We start from the raw sequence: 21,061 nt of genomic DNA on the forward strand, positions 1-21,061 counted from the left end.
ACGAGATCCACCCCCCCAGGAGGCAGCTTGCCTGCAACTCCTACCAATTTGTGTGGCTGTAGGGGAGACTGCTGTTTTGAAACTGACATATGTCAGTTTATGGGCACGGGGCAGGTAAAGGCTAGGGCAGCCTGCCACAAATACTGAGCAGGTGTTCTTTGCCAATCACCCCACAATCCTTCGCCACTGAGCTGGTGCAGAAAGGATTTGCAGAAGTCAAAAAACCTGGAAAACATTGGCTGTAGCTGAATCAGAAAGACCTACTACCTTACCTGGTTGTTTTGAGGTGGTTTAGTTCTCGTTTTGTGAACCCCCTGTGTTCTTCAGGTGAAGGGTGGTATACAAATTTAGTAAATAAATAGAAATAAGAATGATAAAAATGGGGAGGAGAGACATGTATGCTCGCTTGAGCGCCTTGGAGGAATGGTGAGATACAAAGGCAGTAATAATGAAAATACTTTAGCTGAATCGGGTATCTTCAAATATCTGAAGGGCTGTCACATGGATGATGGAGCAAGCCAATGGATTCAAATGGTGAGAAAGGAGATTGCGACAAAACATTAGGAAGAACTTTCTGACAGTAAGCGCTGTTTAACAGGGGGAGGAACTGCCTTGGAAAGTGGTGGGATCTCTTCTTCATTGGAGATTTTAAAACAGGGATTGGGGGGTCATCTGTCGGGAATTCCTTAGCTATGATTCCTGCATTGCAGAGGGTTGGACTAAATGATCCTTGGGATCCCTTCCAACTCTGCAATTCAATGGGTATATGATTCTGCGAATGGGAAAACGTCTTATTACTGCTAATAATAATGTTAATATGTTATTGTTAAATATTAAATAACAGTCAGCTGGACACAGCATGGGATAATCACGCACAACGACACAGAGAGCACACCTGGATGATGCCCAGTGAGTTGTCAGTTAACCTGTGTCTGGCCTGTGCCACTTTAGCTCACGAGGCTGAATCCTCCTCCAAATAACAATATTCCCTGCATGTAAAAAACTAGCCTCTCGGCTGCACTGAGAGCTGTCTTGTACTACCAGGTCAAGCTATTTATCCCTCTGGTCCAGCATTGCCAACTGCTGGTGGCTCTCAAGAGTCTGGAGCAGGGAGGAGTCTTTGCCATCGCCTTCTACATCAGGTGTGAGGAATCTGTGGCCCTCCAAACGCTGCTGAACTACAACTCCTATCTTCCATGGTCATCCTGGTGTGGTTGATGGGAGCTGGAGTTTGCCAACAGGAGAAGGGCCAAAGGCTCCTCACAGTTGATCTATTACCGAATCCTTTCAACACAGGTGTGGGGAACCTCTGGTCCCCAGATGTTGTTGAATGACAGCTGCCACCAGGCCCAGCAAGCATAGCCACTGGCTGGGGGACTATGGGAGTTGTAGTTCAGCAACAGCTGGAAGACCAAAGGTTCCTCAGGCCTGCTTTAATACGAGAGATGCTAGGGATTGATCCTGGGCCCTTCTGCATGCCAAGCACCTCCTCTGCCTTTGGGCTAGGCCTCCCCACCTCACAAAAGAAATTTCAGCTAATATTTTGGAAGTTTGCATCAACCAGTGCAAGATTAAATCAATAACGGAATGAGTTCCTCTACTGAAGTAGATAAATGATACAAGCAGAAAATAGAACGTTGCCAAATAACAAGACTGCCACCCACATTCAAAGCACATGACTTTCCTCAAAGCATCCTGGGATTTGCAGTTTATCGCCTCTAGAGTTGCAGTTCCCAGAATCCGTAGCGAATGACAATTCCCATGATTCTTTGGGATTGTGGGGTGGGAGTTGCATGCCTGGAATGCATGCTGCATTTGCCACCACCTATGTGGCATCAATAAGGGTGGTGCTGTGGTCTAAACTACAGAGCCTAGGGCTTGCTGATCAGAAGGTCAGCGGTTCGAATCCCCATGACGGGGTGAGCTTCCATTGCTCAGTCCCTGCTCCTGCCAACCTAGCAGTTTGAAAGCATGCCAGTGCAAGTAGATAAATAGGTACTGCTCCGGCGGGAAGGTAAATGGCGTTTCCGTGCGCTGCTCTGGTTCGCCAGAAGTGGCTTAGTCATGCTGGCCACATGACCCGGAAAAACTGTCTGAGGGCAAACGCCAGCTCTCTCGGCCAGTAAAGCGAGATAAGTGCTGCAACCCCAGAGTCGTCCACGACTGGACTTAATGGTCAGGGGTCCCTTTACCTTATGTGGCATCAATGCAGAATAGGGCGGGGAAAGGATGTGTAGAATTGTACCCAGCAACCTGCTGCGTTCTTGACCAAATGAATATGCACTGCTAAAAGGAGAAGGAATTTTAACTCTAGCCTCTTAGACACATCCAGAATAGTCAAAAACACGGTGTATAATGATACAGGTGAAAAAAAAGAGGTAGCTGCATAATGGAGTTTATGAAAGCATTATAAAAATAAATAGGAAAATGAAGCAAAACCACAAAGTGCTTTAAAAGATTCCCAGTGTTAACATTACATCAGACCCAATATTAATAGAAACCAGATTAATGCTATCTCATATTATTTAATGAGTAGGGTTGCCAGGTAAAGAGCATCCCAGAGCTTGAGATTTCAGGGCACAAACCTGAGATGTAGGGGCAAGCCCCCCTGGTGATGTTGTAGGGCCAAGCCCCAGTGATATCACCTGGGTCCATTAATTTCAATGACTCTACACTGCATAAAATTTTGCTATGTACAACTCTGTACATTTAAAACACTCTTATATCACTTTAACAGTCATAGCTCCCCCTACGGAATCCTGGGAACTGCAGTTAGTTTGTCACAGAGCTCCCAATCTCAGCACCCTTAACCAACTACAGTTCCCAGGATACTCTGGTGGTGAAAGCCAGGATTGTTAGAGTGGCATAAGAGTGTTTTAAATCAGGTGCCAGGAACCTTGAGCCCTCCAGGTGCTTCCGAACTGCAAGTCCCATCTTCCCTGGCCATTGGCCTCGCTTGCTGAGGCTGTTGGGACTTGTAGTTTGGCAACACCTGGAGGACCAAAGGTTCTGCATGCCTGCTTTGCATGTAAGGTGTAGATGTGCTCTCCGATTGGCAGCCTAGTCTTTCAACTAGCATGCCACACCGATCCTCTAAGGAGGGGCTCTTTCCTCAAAATTTATTGATGTCAAATCTCTGAGCATGTGGAGGATGCTTTATGTTTCCGGGGTCTGCATATGCTTCTAAATCAGGGGTCAGCAAACTTTTTCAGCAGGGGGCCGGTCCACTGTCCCTCAGACCTTGGGGGGGGCGGGCGGACTATATTTTGAAAAAAATATATGAACGAATTCCTATGCCCCACAAATAACCTAGAAATGCATTTTTAATAAAAGCACGCATTCTACTCATGTAAAAATCCCAGGCAGGCCCCGCAAATAACCCAGAGATGCATTTTAAATAAAAGGACACATTCTACTCATGTAAAAACACGCTGATTCCCGGACTAGCTGCGGGCTGGATTTAGAAGATGATTGGGCTGGATCCGGCCCCCAGGCCTTAGTTTGCCTACTCCTGTTCTAAATGGTTGCACAAGCCACCAGCTGAAGGGGGAGGGCTGGTTTTGATCTGTCAATAGTATACAATAGGGCAATTATGTTTTCCCAGTCTATTTTTAGACCCAAAGAACGAGACCCTCTTGGCTCTTTAAATCAGGGGAGGGCAGGTTCCTGCAGAGCAAACGAGTGCAGTGTTCATCAGGGAGAGCAGAGCTTTCAGTGATGTGGACACACACACACACACACACACACACACACACACACACTCCTGCAGACATCTTAGAAATGTCAGTTTGACGGCGATGACTGTTGCCCATTGTGACTGGTAAGGGAGAAGAGCCGCAGTTCGTTAAGGATGCTGTGAACTGCCACCCTCTGAGGCCGCAGCCCTTAACAAACGATTGGTAATAGTGCTTTTTCAAGTGCATATTGTGGCTGAGAGACAGGGCTCATCTGTTATGACCTGGACCCCAGTGGTGGGCAGAGGCAATGATACTTCTGAATGGGAGCTGCCTGGAATCGCAAGTTGGGAGAATACTGTTGCTTTGGGGCTTCTCATAATCATCTGGCTGGCTACTGTAGGGACACCTGGTTGGACTAGATGGGCCATGGGCCTGATCCAGAAGACTCAGAATGATTTTCCAGGGGAAGGCAAGTGTCCCTCCTTGGAGGATATATGGGGTCTCTAGGCTATTATTCAACCAGGAGAAAACTTATTTTGGAAACAGGATGCCGAATGAGATGGACCAAAGTCTGACTCAGCGAGGAAATTCTTCCATTCTTAACTACCAGATTTCCTTATTATAAGCAAGTAGGGACTGTGGTAAGAATGTTAAATATAGCAACTGCAATGTTTTAGGCGTGTGCTTGTGAGGGCATTATTATTATGCCAACTAGATGAGTTATTACAAAATCTAGCAAACAATATTACAGGTCAATTACAGGAAAAAACAAAAATGGAGAGGAACTGTTTTCCTCTTCCTCCTCCTGACAAGCCAATTTACCTTAATTAAAGGCTTTCATGAGATACGTTTGGAGGTGTTTCTTCTTCTTCTTTGTATGAAAAAGCAACCATCCTTGGTAGCTCAGTTGGCAGAGCATGAGACGCTTAATCTCAGGGCTGTGGGTTCGAGCCCCACGTTGGGCAAAAGATTCCTGCATTGCAGGGGGTTGGAGTAAATGGTCTTCATGGTCACTACCAACTCTATGATTCTATGATCCCATCATTCAGGGATCAGGAACCTGCGGGCCTCAAGATGTTGGAGTTCAACCCCTATCAGCATGGCCAAGGGTTAAGGATGATGGGAGTTGTAGTCCTAATGTCTGGACTGTGCCACATTTTCCCTGCCCTTGCCATTGGTTAATGACAGTGCAATAGAATTCTACCCCTCGCCAGGATCCAGCTTGCAAATGCTCCAAATCCTGGCTGCAAAGAGAGTGCTAAGGCCAACATGAATCTCCATATGCAATAGGATAACAGAGCCTATTACAGTGGTACCTTGGGTTACATACGCTTCAGGTTGCATACGCTTCAGGTTACAGACTCTGCTAACCCAGAAATAGTACCTCAGGTTAAGAACTTTGCTTCAGGATGAGAACAGAAATTGTGCTCCGGCGGCACGGCAGCAGCAGGAGGCCCCATTAGCTAAAGTGGTGCTTCAGGTTAAGAATGGACCTCCGAAACGAATTAAGTACTTAACCTGAGGTACCACTGTACCTATTGAAACCTGTGTGCAGAGTGGCCAGCGTTTAAACTAGTGAATCTCAGTTTGAAAGTAGACTTTACCTGTTGCAATCACACAACACAGGTGACTGCAGGCAATAAAATAAAGAAGTTGCTTATCAGGCATGGACTTTGGGAATCCTTCGTAATATGGTGCCCTGAGTGTGCCCAAAATTTGGTGCCCCCAAATGGATCTTTTCAATTACGGAGCTTCTCAATTTTGAACCCATTGGTTTGGCGCCCAATTCGTGGGAACCGCTCGCACCTCAGTAAATCTGGCACTGTGTTTATTGTAGGAAATACTTACTGTAGGAAAGTGTTTTTGCTCTAGTCCATAGCTGTCAACCTTCCCTTTCTTTTGCGGGAAATTCCCTTATTCCAGCACTGTTTCCCGCTGCTATCCCAGATTGTTAGACATCCCCAGGACAGGTGAGGCTGTTGATCCCTTATTTTCAAATCTGAAAGTTGACAGCTGTGCTCTAGTCTAGAGAAGAACAAGGCAGAGAGAAGTATGAGAAGCTTGTAAGCAGAGCACAATATGAGAACATCTGTCTAACATGGGAGAGACAGCGAGGTTAATAATAATAATAATAATAATAATAATAATAATAATAATAGTTTTATTATTTATACCCCCCCCCCAATCTGGCTGGGTTTCGCCAGGCTGAGGCTGGCTCAAGAGGTTAAGGATGCAGGGTTTAGTCTGGGAATCTGGAGGTCCCTATCTCTATCTGCCTTAACTTGTGCAAAAAACCTCCTCCTGCAAACTGAGTTCCACCCAATCTTCCAACAATAGGTTTGTGATGTGCACACATTTAAGACAGCGCCCACAGTCTTTTTTGGTACTCTTGCCCAGGCTTTCAATATTTTTGTGTTTGTGTGCTGATTGCATACAGTCCTTTCGTATTGCTTTAGACAAGCATATGGCAGAGCTTTTCCTTTAGTAAATAACACATTAATACAAGGTGCATGCAGCTGCGATGAGAGGTGGCAAGCACCATTCTGTGACTCTGCATTTTTTAATCCAAGCTTATGCCTTTTTTCTTTTTTGCAGAACTAACCCGCATGCTATGCTAAGCAACAGCAGGCAGGCAGCTTCTGCTGCACTTGTCTCTCATCCAGTAATTTATACAGAGAATCCTTAAACAGAAAGATCTGGCAAATCATCAACTAAAGGAGTGAGTGGTTTGCATGATAAATGGGGCAGCCCTCCTCAGGTTTTCTTCCCCCTTCCTTTTCTTTTTCCCCTCCCCTTTCTCTCTCTCTTGGATGCCGAGTCGGAATCCAACTCGAATTCCTATTTCAAAATAACTGTAATTATCTCTAATTGCCATGATTATTTCAGATTTTTAGTATGCGTGGAGAGTGAAAAATGGTGAGTGCTCTTTTATCAAGTTGGGTGGCAGAGATTTGCAGCTAAATTGCTTAGATGGGGGGGTGAGGGAGGGAGAGAATATTGCATCTCTGTGTAGCCTGCTGATATATAGGTTAGGAAATGCAAATTTAGTTTTCTTCTTTCTCTTGGTAAAGGAGCAAAATAGGTTTATTTTTCTGCCGTTGAGCAACCAATGACTTCAAGTATGCTAAAAAGGTTTGGGCAGTTGCTAAGGCGGCTTTCTTTCTAGAATCGCCAGACAGTATCAGCACCGGAGCCCTCTGGCAGGTTCCAGGGGTCAAAATGTCCTTGTGGGGCTCACCAGTGCTATCTGTTGTCCTAGCAGTAAGATTGTGGCACCTGTGGCTGAGTCTGAAACCACCCATCATTTTAAATTTTCAACAATGCCCCAATTTGATGCAGCATAGTCCTAGGGCATTGTGGGGAATTTAAATTGAGCACCCCAGACTTAGCTGTTTACAAGTGATGATTGTCTCCCTGCTTGTTTGTTTGTTTGTTTTTTTAAAAAAGGCATTGCTTGCTGTATTAGTTGTGCAACTAAGACCTATAGTGACACCTAGTGGCAGAATGCAAACATTGCAAAACAGCTTTAGTCCTTTATTGACAAACTGCTTTTCCTTCTAAAATGTAAGACAGTTTATTAGAAAAGTAGTAAGTGCATTATATGTTTTTACAAAAAAAAGTTATCCAAAAACGAATCCTAATAATAAAACGAGAATAAAATCAATTACCTAAAAATTTGTGGTTTTTAAATGATTTTATTAAATTTGGATACCACCCCAGGCAGCATGAGGGGAGCTGCAGTCCAAGAACATTTGGAACGTCCGAGGAATCCTCGGAAGGAGAGTCCTCATGAGAACAGGAAACTGTCTTATGCTGACTCAGACTCATTGATCCATGTAGTTCTGTGTTTTCTACACTGATTGACAGCAGCTCTCCAGGGTTTCAGGCAGGAAACCACCCTTACCTGGAGATGCCAGGGATTGAACCTGTGACCTTCTGCTTTCAAGGCAGATGCTGTGCTGCTAACCTATTGCCCCGAGGAGGAAATATATCCCTTCTCTGGTCCATATCACGTGGAGTTGCAGTCTTTAGAGAGCCTGCACCTACTCCCCTGAACTCCGAAGAGACACCTTTGCTGCCAGCATGGCCAATGGAGAAGCACAATGGGAGTTGTAGTCCGATGACATTTGGCAGGACCCTTGTTGGCTATCCCTGCCCTAAAGCTTCCTTTATAATATACTTGTTAGTCACCTAGGCTGCTCCGCTTGCGGAGGAAACCTTTTCAGGCGGTCATGATCACCTGTACCATGGCAACTATGATTTATTTTTATTTTATGTTTGGCTTTCTAATCACTGCCCCCCTTTGTCAGGTGGAAAGAGGCTTTAGTGCGGAATGAGCAGCGGACAAAGTCTAACTCGAATAATGAGAAAGTGAGGAGGAATGCGTCCTTTCTGCCCTCGGCCAGCAAGATGATTAAGGATGGGGAGAAATTTGGTTCAGTTTGCCTTTAAAGGCAAATCTACCTAGCACACCTTTTCCAAAACGATGTCTGAAATGAAACACAGCCAACCTTAAAAAGCACACATGTGCTTTCCCAAATGTTTCGGGGGAATTCTCCAGCTAAGCAATGTGTATAAAATGCAACCGTTGGTGTAAAGTGTGGATATTTATTTATTGGATTTTTTGGATTTATATGCCACCTTCCTGCCAAGGCTCTCTAGAATTTAAACTCTAAAAAACAGCATTATATACAAGGAAGCAGGCGCAGCCCCACGACAGTGGGTGCCCAGGGTGTGACGTTTAACCTTCCCACCCAAAAGTCTGGTGTCAGATCAGCAGTAGTTGGGTGCCACATTCTCCTCCAAACCGTGGCCTATAACACCCAGCATCCTTGCCCCATTTTCTAGCGATCTGTGAATCCACCAGTTTCTATTTCTCCCCTATTCTCATTGTTCCAACCTCAGGCTGGCAACTGAAGTTCAGTTCAGTTCTCCATACTGCACCCACAAGTTTGCAATTTATTCAAAATAGACTGCATGCATTAACATGCAGAAAGTGCCCAAGGACTTTCTACTAATTATTCTGTTTTTAATCTTTGGTGTTGAGTCTTTTTTGGTTTTTCGCTTTTGGCAAAGGAAGTACCTTATGAAAGGGACAAAATATTGGGGTACGGTTTAGGGAAGTTTTAATATTTGATGTTTTATTCTGTTTTTAATCTGTTGGGAGCCGCCCAGAGTGGCTGGGGAAAAAATAATAAATTATTATTATTATTGTTATTATTATTATTATACTTAAATCATTTCCCAGTTTCGCTAGGGTCTAGCCCTGTGGGTTCAGAATCTGTCCGGTTCAAGCAAGAAGACCTCATCCAGGCAAATTTGAAGCAAAACAGTGGCTAGGAAGCCTGATCATTTATCGCTGCAGCAAGGTTCCAAGCAAAACAAGGAAGAAAAAGCCCAGAACAAAGGGCACTTGGGTTCTGAGGAGTTATCACGATTTCCCATAATGCATTTCGCACAGCATCATCAAAACACCATAAGTATGTCCTAGAAAAGGTGTGGTGTCAGGTGGGAAATCTGAGATCCAGACATGTGCTTGTCAATCATGCATGGTTCAAGTACCCAAGTACTCAAGTACTTCATACAAGTTGTTGGAAATACCGTATTTTTTGCTCTATAAGACTCACTTTTTCCCTCCTAAAAGTAAGGGGAAATGTGTGTGTGTCTTATGGAGCGAATGCAGGCTGCGCAGATATCCCAGAAGCCAGAACAGCAAGAGGGATTGCTGCTTTCACTGCGCAGCGATCCCTCTTGCTGTTCTGGCTTCTGAGATTCAGAATATTTTTTTCCTTGTTTTCCTCCTCCAAAAACTAGGTGCGCCTTGTGGTCTGGTGCATCTTATAGAGCGAAAAATACGGTATATTTCTTGCATAGGCGCTGACTATGCAGGGTCTTGGGTGCCTGAGTGTTGGAGACTTCAGAATCCAGACCAGAATGGAAAAATCCAGGCAGCAATATTTTTAAAAGAAGTTTTATTGACTTTGGTTTAGTTGTCAGACAAACAAAGCAAAGGGGTGCATTCAGCAAAAATGAGAGAATGCCCCCTGTCAGTCAGATGCAGACAACTTTTATGCTCTAAGGCAAAAGCATAGTTCAGCCCCTAAACCCACCCCCCAAACATTCCCTTTATGCATATTCATTAAAAGCTCTACCAATAGGAAAATTGGTGGTGGCCTTTGGTTCAAAGCTGCATTATCCACTAGGTGCTGCTGTAAGCTTATAATCCTCTTGACCTATTTGCAATTCCTTGTAAAGCCACATTAGAAGCCACATTGACCATCTGTGAGTCTTGTGGTGGGCTACATCTTCCTGTTGTTCGCTCTTTTCTCGGTCTGTTTACTGGAATTGGGTCAACGGTTAGAGCAGGTGTGAAGTGCTATGACCACATTTGCTGCGTTTACAAAACTGCTGTATGCAGGCAGAGGAGAGAAATAGTTTTTAGCTTTTAGCTTGCTTCTTATAAAATGGCTGCAGTCTGGCTCTCCAAACTGGACCTAGGTGGACCCTTGGTCCTCACTCCTTCATTCCCCCCTTTCCATCATGAAAATGCTGACCGGTTCCGGTTCATCAATTTCGGTTGATGGATCAATAGGTACCACATTATAGAGAGCCAGGACATGGGTGCGTGTTGCTGCATTAACTGAGCGGCTTACCATTCGGCGTACCATCTGGATAAAGCAGGGCAAGAGGCATGATAATAGTAATATAGCCACAAAAATAACCAGCACCACCAGCAGAATCTCTTTTATCCATGACCACCCAGGGAGCCAAGAAGTGAGCCAACTCCATACGCTGGGGAGGTCTCCTCCCCCAGCTAAACTGACTTTGTGATACAGGTCAGCCTGCTCCCTAATTCGTTTAATATTGTCCTCGACTTGATTACTGTGATTGTATATGGTGGCCAACCTTTTAATCTGCTCGATACCAGTTACCACTCGTTGGTCTTGATTGATGTACACACAACATGAGGTGTTTAGAAGAGTACAAACCCCTCCCTGGCTGGCCAATAGGTAATCTAGAGCCATCCGGTTCTGCATAGAGATAGTGGCTGTCTGTCTGATTTCCCTCTGAAGGGCCAAGAGGACCTCAGCCGTGATATTGGCTGCTAGGGCTAATTGCGTTACCTCTTGCTGTAGAGTGGTTAAAGTATCAGCGGTGGAGGTGGCAAAGATCTCTAGTGAAGCTGAGATATTGACCAGGGCTCGTTCTAGCTCAGCAACCCCAAGCCAGGGAACGAATGCTCTCGCGAAAGAGTGGAAAGTGGTGTTTTTAGTCACTAGGGGGTTCTCGGCCGGGGGATTCCCTGCCCTGCGATAGCAGCGGTGGCCGTTCCTCGGGAGGGCGTCATGTATTGTGAGCCCCGGGGTCAGGGTTCCCAAAGTGCAGGTCCCATACCAATTAAGAGGTAAGGTCTTATAAGCCATGTGTTCACACAACCAAAACCATCCCGTGGTCTGCCCCGGGGTTGTTAAGGGGTAGGTCCATGGGTTCCTTTGACGGGTGGTCATATCATGTACACTTGTACACCCTGAATAGTTACCTACAAATTTTTCGGCCGGAATATACGTCTGAGGGTATTTCTGTCGAAACAAGGTAGAATTCAAGGGTGGTTCCTTCCTGTAGATGCACGGGCCTCCCTCTACGACCATGTCAATTTTCCAAATGTGGTGGGAAGGGACCTCATAGGTGTCGTTCAGCCATGAGGTTTTGCTCATTAGGTGGTTTCGAAAATAACTACGGTTCAGCACGAAGGGAACCCCTATTATTGGGATCCCTTGCCCCAGGTGCATGGGCACATGCACACATATCCAGCATTTCGAGGCATTCAGGCTCTTGGCCACAGCCGTTGTCATGTTTAGGAAGGTGTTCTCTTTCCACCCTGTGGCTGTTTGAGAGGCGAGAACAATCAGGAGGCAGGATATGATCTGATTCCTCATCCTGATCCACGAGGTTCGCGTGGCCCCAGAACAGAGAAGCATAATACCAACACAGGAATATCACAAACAGACCAATACCGAACCCAAAGGGGATGGGAGCCCACCAAGGCCAGGGCATGTGGGCTGCTAACTCCTGGCTCTACTGCAGCGTGCACAGCGCTCACACACACACCGTTCCCACTCTACACAGGGAAAAATGTCTGTCTGGGACTGATATACTGCTATTCCTCGGGAGCTGTGCGGATGACAGTAGACTCTGTACAGTTCAAAGGCTGGGCCTACTCCCCGGATCAGGGTGAAGGGTCTATAGACCCACTCCTGAGCCTCAGAAGCTCTGTAGAGTAGCCACAAGGGGACGCTGGGGTGCTCACGTAGGACGAAACTATAGTGGCCACACCTCAACGTTCCTTCCTGCAAACGGAAGCCTCTTCGAGCAACTGGTCGGGCAAACCACTTATAACACTGCTGCTCTGACCAATCCTCTTGGTATGGGTCTAAAGAGGAAGGGCGTCTCTGCATAGGAGGTTTCTGCTCCTAATTACCCAGATACCACCGGCGGAGTCCTGCCTGGGCTTGAAGATATGCAATGTCCAGGATCTCCGCTATCTCAGGGCCGTCTGCGTTCCAGGGTCTGTACCAGGGTCTGGATGCTTGTGGAGCTAGGAGCCCTGTTTGCCTCCCTGCCGGTCCCGGTGGATGGTGGTCACCTAAGTGGCCTCTGACCAGGGCCAATGGAGGCTGAAACCCTGGGGTGGCAACCCTTATGCAGCCACAAGAATACCCTGCTACATCCAAGGGCATTAGGTGTGGAAGCACTAGGCCCACTAGTTAAGTGGTTTTTCTTAGGGTCTGGGAGGCTCGAGCCACCACGATAGTCAGAGGTGGGGCTACAGGATTTACTGGCACCTGTTCAGCAATCTCAATGTGCACCTGATTCAGACTCCCTCCCATACAACCCCTGGGCCCCGGTTAGAGTCTGGTCTACCAAAAGGGGTTGATCCCTGGCCCTGCTTCCTGATGCAATACCCGGATAAGGTCCAGGGCGTGCTCCCTCAAATGGGGTTGGTGCAAGGCTCTACCTCCTGACAACCAGCTGGTTATCCTCCCCCCGCAGCAGGAACGGTCCCGAATTCGATAGATTTCGACCGCTTCTGCAACTTCCCGCACTAGAAGTACCCACGTACGCTGCGCGGTGTCGTGGATAAGGATCCACAGTGGGGCAGTGAGATGTTTTACTGCGACAACCTCATGGCCGTCTCGTCCCCAACGGCCATAAAATGCGCCTTCCCTTACCACCGGCAGGACGAACCACTCGTAGCAGAGGTCAGCGGGCCAATGGGGTTGGTATGGTTCGGTAGGACCAGGTCTGCGGGGCATAGAACAGAATAACACAGAATATACAGAAGCGGAAGAGAGAAAAGTCCTTATAAAAGATCCTTGTGATGCTCAGCCGTCGAGTTTCGTTGCCCGTGGCCCGACGCGTTCCCGGTAGCGTCAGACACAAGGTGATGATCAGCCGCAGGATCTCGGTGCCCGTGGCCCAACGCGTTCCCGGTAGCGTCAGACACAAGGGTTTTTAGAGAGAGTCAGTCCTTTTGCAAGTCCAGACACCCTGCGATTTTTTCAGACGAGTGTGATGCACCCAGGGGATCACCTCGGCTACTTTCACCGCAGTTGGGGTGGAAAGGAGGACGGTGTACGGGCCTCGCCACTTGGGGATGAGGGGATCACGCTTCCACTCCTTCACCCAGACGCTGTCGCCCGGTTGGAACTGGTGGACCGGCTCCGCGAGACTGCACGGTGTACGTTCGCGGGAATACCTGGATAGGGAAGCAAAAACACGGGACAGGGATTGCACTTGTTCTTGGGTGATATGATCTCCCACCCGCCCCAAACTGGCGGGGAGGTCTCGGACGAAAGGAGGTGGCCTGCCATATAGAAGCTCAAAGGGTGAAAGTCTCAGTCTCTTGGTTGGAGCAATTCGCACCCGAAACAAGGCAATGGGCAGGACATCTATCCAATTGAGCTGCGTTTCCTGAGTCAGCTTGGCCAGGTGGGTCTTCAAGGTACAATTCATTCGCTCCGTTTTGCCAGAACTCTGAGGTCTGTAGGCTGCATGCAGCTTCCAGTTTATCTGCAGTGCCTTGCATATTTCCTGCACCACCGTATCAATGAAGGCTGGGCCATTGTCACTGCCAATACTCCTTGGAAGCCCGAAGCGGGGTATGATTTCATGCAGCAGTTTCTTGGTCACTTCTCGAGCCTTCTCGGTCCTGGTGGGATAGGCCTCCGTCCACCCCGTCAGGGTGCAGACAAACACAAGCAGGTATTTGATGCCCCTAGCTGGAGGCAATTCAGTGAAGTCCACAATCAAGCTCTCCATAGGGATGAAGCCCACATGTTGTACGCCTGGCGGAGGCAGGTGGCCTTGCCTGGGGGTGTTTTTGGCGCACAGGACACACCTTTGGGATATAGCAGCCACTAATTGAGATAGGTTGGGGATGTAGAATATCCTTCCGAGGTGTGTTTTTGCAGCTGGGCCTCCCAAATGGGTGGATTCGTGGTAGTTCTTCACAATGACACTGGCCAGATGCTGTGGAACAAAGACACGGTTGTCTGGCAGGCGAAACCATCCTTTCTCGAGAGTTGCTCCTTCTTGGCTGGCCCACTGCTGTTCATCAACTTCTGCCTTCCGGTTGCCTCTAGTGACCATGTCCCGACCTCTGCCATGGCCTTTGCAGTGCATTACAGCAACTTCTTCGGGGGCCCATACAGCCTCCAGTAACGTCTCAACCTCTGGACCGTACTTTAGGGCTTTCCCGTGGGCTCCAATCAAGCCTCGCTCTTTCCAGAGGGCTCCATGCGCATGCAGGGTCAAGAAGGCATATTTGGAATCAGTATAGATGTTAGCCTTGCATCCAGCTGCCAATTGCAGGGCCCTGGTCAATCCAATTAGTTCAGCCTTCTGGGCAGAGGTGCCGGGGGACAAAGGTTCTGCTTCCACCACTTCCTCATTGGTCACTACGGCATATCCTGCCTTCCGAATGCCGTGCAAAATGAAGCTACTGCCATCGGTGTAGTATACAACATCTGGGTTCTTCAGCGGCTCATCCTTCAAATCAGGCCTGCTGGAGTAAACCTCCTCCATCACTTGGAGACAATCATGATGTTCCACATCAGTCGTGTCAGGCAGGGGCAGTAGAGTAGCTGGGTTAAGGGTATTGACAACCTGGAGATGTATTTTAGGATTTTCACACAAGAGTCCTTGGTATTTGGCCATACGAGGGTTAGTCAGCCAATAGCTTCCTTTGAATTCCATAAGGGTGAGAACTGCATGTGGCACATTCACATACATTTCTTGGCCAAAAGTGAATTTGCCTGCTTCTTCCACCAATGTGGCTGTAGCAGCGACAGCCCGCAAACAGGGTGGCCATCCTTTCGCCGTGGAATCCAATTGTTTGGAGAGGTAGGCGACTGGCCTATTCCAACTTCCTAACCTCTGAGTTAAGACTCCAGCCGCCACGCCGTTTTGTTCATGCACATATAGTTGGAATGATTTTCCTGGATTTGGTAAACCTAGGGCTGGTGCTGCCATCAGGCATTGTTTGATAGTCTCAAAAGCTTCCTGTTGGGCTGGTCCCCACTCAAAAGGGTCTCTCTCTCCTCCTCTAGTACTTTCATTTAGAGGTTTTGCTAAAATACTGAAGCCTGGGATCCAAATTCTGCAAAAACCTGCTGCTCCCAGGAATCCTCGCAACTGTTTCCTGGTAGTGGGCTCCTTCATGCAGCAGATAGCTTCTTTTCTCTCGGGGCGCAGTGCCCTCTGCTGGTGTGACACACTAAAGCCTAGGTATTTTACTTCGTTCTGGCACAATTGAGCCTTTGCCGGGAAACTTTGTATCCCGCCTCCCACAGCAGGTGGAGCAATTCTTCGGTGCCTTCTTTACAGGTTTCATAGTCCACTGCCGCCAAAATGACGTCATCAACGTACTGCAGAACCACCTTCTGGCCTGGTACTGAAGGGTACTTTGCCAGGTCCTTTGCCAATGCCGTTCCGAAAAGAGTGGGAGAGTTCTTAAAGCCCTGCGGGAGTCTTGTCCAGGTGAGTTGTCCTTTGGTACCGGTTAGTGGGTTTTCCCACTGGAAGGCAAAGAGTGGTTGGCTCTGGGGGGCTAGACGGCAACAGAAAAAGGCATCCTTGAGGTCCAGTACCGTGAAGTAGGTGGCCTCAGGTGGAATGAGGCTTAACAGGGTATAGGGGTTGGGCACGTTGGGGTGTAGGGTCTCTGTGGCTTGGTTGACGACCCTGAGATCCTGTGCCGGACGATAGTCATTGGTGTGGGGTTTCTTCACTGGAAGTAATGGGGTATTCCACTCAGATTGGCACGGCTTGAGTAGCCCATAGTGAAGCAGGCGGTCCAAATGCTTTTGTATTCCTTCCACTGCTTGGCGTGGCAAGGGATACTGCTTTACAGACACTGGCGTTGCAAGAGGCTTCAGTTTGACTATGATGGGTGGTATATTGATGGCTAATCCCGGAGGATTGTCTTCAGCCCAGACACCAGGTGGCGCTTTGAGATTTCTCGGTATATGGTCATTACAGGGACTGGGTGAGGCTCGGTAACTAAAGCTGCTAGGAGTCCCCAAGAATGCTCTCTGGGCACGGTGACTGACATTATGCCGCTCGCCTGTGGGGGCAGCTTCAGCTCGGGTCCTTTGGGGGTAAAGGTAATTTGAGCCTGTAGTTTGGAGAGTACATCTCTTCCCAGTAAAGGTACGGGGCATTCAGGTATATATAAAAACTGATGTGTGAGGTGCCGCCCTCCAATCTGGCAGTCCAGGGGTTGCAGGAACGGTTTTCTGGATTGGCTGCCAGTTGCCCCCACTATGCTTACTGTTCTTTGGCTTTCACGTTGGAGGGGAGTGGTTATCACACTATATTGAGCTCCGGTATCGATCATAAAGTCCACAAGTCTGTTCCCTAATTTGATTCTGACCATGGGTTCCAATTGGGAACCTGAGAAGGCTTGCTGAGTGCCTACAAAAGAGGAACCTGGTCCGTCCTAGTCTTGGTATTCTTCCATGGCTGCCAGGCCAACAAGATCGGTTCGGTCTGGTCCTCTGGCATATCGTCCTTCCACTATTCTGCCTCTGCGTTCTCGTCCTCGGTTTCCTCCCATCCGTCCTGGTCTGTTCTGCGGACATTCGTCCTTCCAGTGGCCCTCCTGTTTGCATATTGCGCACTGGTTTCTCCCTAGAACTTGACCTCTTCCTCCTCCTCGACCGCGGGGCTCCGAGTGACTGCGGCGGACCTCTCGGGTGCCTGGGCTATGAGCCATTGCCGCGGCTATTACTGCTGCCTTCTCTTTCATCCACTGCTTTTTCTCCCTCTTCTCAACCTCTCCCCTTTGTTCAAACACCTTCTGGGCGATGGCCATGATCTTAGATCTGGACATGCCCTGGAACCCGGGCTGTTTTTGGATCTTGGTTCTAATGTCCTTTGCACATTGTCCTATGAAGGAGGCATTTACCATTAATTCATGTGCAGGGAGTTCAGGGTCAAAGGGGGTCCAAATTCTGTATGCCTCCATCAGGCGTTCCAAGAAATCGCCCGGAGATTCATCAGACTTCTGCACGACGGCGGTCACCCTTGACAGGTCAGTGGGCTTCCTAGCTGCCCTGCGAACTCCATGCAAAAGGATTTCGCGATAGGTGCTCAGAGTATTACGGTTATCTGCATCGTTTGGGTCCCACTGTGGGTTGGTTACGGGATACCGCTGAGGCCACTCTGCCTCCTGCACCTGCTGGTCTTTTAGGTGTTCTAAAGCCTGTGTATTAATTCTCCTCCTTTCTTCTGAGGTAAAGAGAGTGCTCAGCAATTGCTGGCAGTCTGTCCAGGTGGGCTCATGCGCTGCAAATATAGATGACAGCAAGTCCACCATTGCCTGGGGCTTCTCAGCAAATGCAGGGGTGTGGGTCTTCCAATTCATCAAATCGGTGGTGGTGAAAGGGACATATTGAAGGGTGAATGTCCTAGGCTGCGGTGGCGGGGCAGGCGGGGCTGGGACATTTTGAGCACCGTCTTGCCCTGCCAGAGGTGCAGGGGGTGGAGGTGGTGGGTTATCATAGACCAAACGAAGGGGGGTCAGGACTGCTGTTTCTGCCTCTGTGCTGGACGGGACTTGAGTTGATCTGTACTGTTTTATGTATTTTCCAATGGCTTTTTCTCGACTTCTACGATAGGCGTCTACAGCGTCTCGATACATCGTGGTCGAGCTTCTATATTTGCTCACCCTTTCCCTCAACTCTTTAAGACGGGGGTATATTTCCTCCAGGACCTGGTCACCGGGGTCTGCCTTGTTTCCTCCTGTACTGTCTGGTAACTCTCCTCCTCCTGCTCCGGTTCCCGGAGACTCATCCTGGGGCAGCGGTGGAGCGTTGGGGCCATGGAATACTTGGGGTGGTTCCTGTCCTCCCAAGGGAGCCACCACGGTATTTGGAACATATGGGGGTGGTGGGATAAGGACTTCTGGCTCAGGTCCCTGGTAGATGGGCTTTTTGAGGCAATTTCGTGCCTGTGCTCCCTTAATTTCAGCCCTAAGGGTCATAATTTTGCATCGCTCAGTTTTGCACCTCTTCAGCCAGGGGGGATTTTCTGTTATCACGTTCAGCCAACTGTCTATATAAGGAATCTGGTCAGGATGACCCCCCTGGTCCTTGACTATGTTGGACCATAAACTTCCAACCAGGGACTGGTCAAAGGTCCCTTCGGATGGCCATTTCGTCCCCTGGGTCGGCCAGTCCAGTTCACACAGGGTACGCAGACGTTCGGGCGTCATCACCACGCCATAGTCTCCGCTGAATCCTTTCTTGAAATTGTTCAGCATGCACTGTAGGGGTGTTACTGGACCCTTTGAGCCACCCCCTCCCATATTTAATATGGCCCTTGTGCAGCGTCCCCAAACACCAAACACACAGACACGCAGTTCCCAATTTTCCTCGCCCAGTCGAGCTCGCGCTGCTGGGAAACGGAGTACTTATTGGTTCTACCCCAGGGGAATACCCTGGGGTTGCACACACACACGCACCAAGTGCCTCTTCCACTGGACGCTGTACCACACACACTAGCCTCCCGGTTCCCCCCCTTTTTATCCTTTCTGCCTTCCTTTAAATCCTTAAGCGTGGGTGGGTATCAGGGGCCAATCCTTCCCTTACCACCACCAAGCACGCTGGACATGTGATCAGGATGTCCCTTCTCCTTAATTTACAAGGAGGTCTGCCTTCCTATGTCCTCAGGGCCCTTTGCCATGTACTCACCCCAGCCGGCTGGTCTCTGCCCTGTTCTGCCAACCTCGGTTCTTCAATCCGTTGCCTTCTTTCGCAGGGAACAACAGAGGGTCAAAATTGGCTTCCGCCCTCCTCCGAAGAAAACCCTCGGTGCGCGCTCGGAGACAACGGCTGACCGCTGTTGGCCTCCGCTGCCCCGAAAGGGCAAGGGGCTGCCTTCTGGTCTTCTAGGACTTAAGGTCCTTTGCATCCGAGTCACGGCACCAGAAATGTTGGAGACTTCAGAACCCAGACCAGAATGGAAAAATCCAGACAGCAATATTTTTAAAAGAAGTTTTATTGACTTTGGTTTAGTTGTCAGACAAACAAAGCAAAGGGGTGCATTCAGCAAAAATGAGAGAATGCCCCCTGTCAGTCAGATGCAGACAACTTTTATGCTCTAAGGCAAAAGCATAGTTCAGCCCCTAAACCCACCCCCCAAACATTCCCTTTATGCATATTCATTAAAAGCTCTACCAATAGGAAAATTGGTGGTGGCCTTTGGTTCAAAGCTGCATTATCCACTAGGTGCTGCTGTAAGCTTATAATCCTCTTGACCTATTTGCAATTCCTTGTAAAGCCACATTAGAAGCCACATTGACCATCTGTGAGTCTTGTGGTGGGCTACATCTTCCTGTTGTTCGCTCTTTTCTCGGTCTGTTTACTGGAATTGGGTCAACGGTTAGAGCAGGTGTGAAGTGCTATGACCACATTTGCTGCGTTTACAAAACTGCTGTATGCAGGCAGAGGAGAGAAATAGTTTTTAGCTTTTAGCTTGCTTCTTATAAAATGGCTGCAGTCTGGCTCTCCAAACTGGACCTAGGTGGACCCTTGGTCCTCACTCCTTCATGAGCACCCACAAATTTTTAATGAAGGGGCTGGGGCCTCCCCCAAGGTTTTACTCAGCAGTGTGCACATGCCAGAAAAAGGTGGCAGCCCTAATAATGCCAAAACAAGGCAGCAAACGGGCTCAGGGCAGCTGGGAGGGGCAGCAGATCCAACTCCTATGCTTTTTGGCAGGTGGGTGGTGCATGGCAACAGGAACGCAGCAGAGACGGACGAGGGGGAGGCCGTGGTAGGGTGGAATTTTCTGTTTTGCCTCCGGCAGCAAAATGTCTTGGGCCAGCCCTCGCTCGAAATAGTATGTTTCTCTGCCAAATGTGTAAGAATGTCATTTTGCATATTGTTGTTGTTGTTTGTAGGGCAGGGTTACCTCAATGAGAGTTGCTGCCCTCCCAGAAGCATTCACATACGGGGCCGCGCGATTGCTTTGTGGTGATAATGAGCCATCTCTCCCCAACCGCCAAAAGCCCAAGATGTTCCTTTATGAATAATAACAGGAACATGGTTTGCCAACAAGGCCTGAGAGGCATTCTTAAAATGAATGAAAAATTCAGCAAGTAAAGCGTTGTGGCGGGGGATATATATCTATATCTATCTATCTATCTATCTATCTATCTATCTATCTATATATATGAGAGAGAGACCGACCTATTTTGCCTCCCCTGACAGCTGCCTTGTGCTGCACAGCTCACTTCCCCCCCTTTGAACTGCGCAATTTCTAATGACATATACGTCCTTTGAAGTCCGCTGCAGTACCAGAGGCATTTGTGTAAAGTGAGCAGTGCTTAGCCTGCAATTGCATTTTTTAATATATAAAAAAAACCCCACAAGAACCCCAAAATCCACCCTTGGTAACTGGAGATGCTTGTATAATTTGCTGAGGATTTTCCAGCGGTGGGAATACAGGGCTTAAATCGAAAGGATGCAACAACAGATTTGGCCATAGTGCTGACCCCAATCTGATTGGCATTACTGGATTCAAATTGGCACCATACGTTTAAAGCACTCTCCCCAAAGGATCCTGAGAATGGTAGTTTATCCTTAATGGAACTATCATTTCCAGCACCTTGGGCAAGGGATGTGTACTTGACGTATTGTGTGTATACAGCCTGAGTCTGCCTGACTTCGTGTTTTCCTTGTTGTTGTTGTTTTTTTTAAATTAATTTTTATTCATTTTCTATAATCAAACAACAACAAAAAAGAAGAATAAACATAAAAGATAACCCACACATACCATAAAAAAAGACAAACATCACCCAAAGCAATACACCTACACCA

This window comes from Podarcis erhardii (genome assembly GCF_964252035.2).
Source record: "Podarcis erhardii genome assembly, chromosome: 16".
NCBI classification, from domain to species: domain Eukaryota; kingdom Metazoa; phylum Chordata; class Lepidosauria; order Squamata; family Lacertidae; genus Podarcis; species Podarcis erhardii.